The following is a 1,661-nucleotide window of genomic DNA, read 5'->3' as shown; positions in this document are numbered from 1 at the left end:
TGTCTGTCAGCTACTCATTTGACAGCAGTGTGTTTCTGAAACTCTCTGTCTTCCTTAAATGAAGCTCTCACTCTCTCTATCTCTCTCTCTCTCTGTCTCTCTCTCTCTCTCTCTCTGTCTCTCTCTCTCTCTCTGTCTCTCTCTCTCTCTCTCTCTCTCTCTCTCTCTCTCTCTCTCTCTCTCTCTCTCTCTCAATTAAATTAAATTCAAAGGGCTTTATTGGAATGGGAAACATATGTTTACGTTGCCAAAGCATGTCAGAGAGATTGAGATAGTGATGGTGGTCATGAAGGGCTGGGCATTAGCCTGCACATCCTAATTTCTCTGTAGTGAGCTCAGTATCTGCAGGTCTATATGTGCTGCAGAGTGAAACTGGTTCAAACCGGCCGGAGGATAGATTTCTAAACCACAAGAGAACTCAGCTAGGTGTGGTGACTAAGTGTGAAAACTGTCAACTTCTCTGTTCTAAAGTTACCATGTTTGTTTCAGCAGAGGAGGAACACATTGTTAAGATGATGACATTATAGTTAAAGTACACATCAATATATTTTATTACATTTTTCTGACATTTAATTGATCCAAATACAGTCTTTGTAAATGATCAACTCAACAGATGAGTTTCTGAACAGAAGAAACATCCCTCCTCTACAACCCAACTCCCCCTTAATGAATGATGTCACCACATAACAGACAAGCTACTGAGATCTCAGTAAACCAACAGAACGACCTCCACATCGCCCCCTACAGACTGTTATCAGTACTGATGAATAAATCTACTATAATCTCCACCACCAGTCGTCTCTCTCTCTATTGATCCTGGGGGACGAGGTTACAGTCTAATAAACTACATGTTTCAACTCAGTCAATTCAGGAAGTGAAGGGAAATTCCATTCATGTATTGAGAATCCACATGGAAAATGATGGTCATCAATGATCAATTGAATTGCTTTTCATTGTCTGTATTGAAATGGAATTAAAGAAAATGTCATTGGACCCCAGCTCTGGTAACAAGAACACTGTGTCACAACCAGACGATCAGATGACCTCTTCTCTTCAGACTACAGAATATAGAATTACATATTAGAACTTAATTACATAATAGACTTTAATTAGTTCTACAGAGTCTATTCAGAGTCAGTAGCTGTGACATCGTCGAGGCTCTGGTAGACAGCCAATGCTTTGTGGTCCTGATTGGTAGAGGGCGGGGTCATGAGCAATGCATTCTGGGTCAGCGTTGGACACAGGCTAAGGGTCCACTGCATTCTGGGTAGAAGTTATACTTTCTTCATGCTCACCATCCTCTTCATCAACATAAGGAGGCTGGTGAGGAGGATCATTAGGTGAAGAAAGACACACACACACACACACACACACACACACACACACACACACACACACACACACACACACACACACACACACACACACACACACACACACACACACACACACACACACACGTTCTCTCTCTCACCTCTCCAGTGCTTCCTGCATCAGGCCTGTTAGAGATTGACCCAACATATATTATTTTTTATTTATTTATTTTACCGTTATTTTACCAGGTAAGTTGACTGAGAACACATTCTCATTTGCAGCAACGACCTGGGGAATAGTTACAGGGGAGAGGAGGGGGATGAATGAGCCAATTGTAAACTGGGGAT

The sequence above is a fragment of the Salvelinus alpinus genome, chromosome 2 (assembly GCF_045679555.1).
Source record: "Salvelinus alpinus chromosome 2, SLU_Salpinus.1, whole genome shotgun sequence".
Lineage (NCBI taxonomy): Eukaryota > Metazoa > Chordata > Actinopteri > Salmoniformes > Salmonidae > Salvelinus > Salvelinus alpinus.
This window is presented reverse-complemented; position numbering follows the sequence as displayed.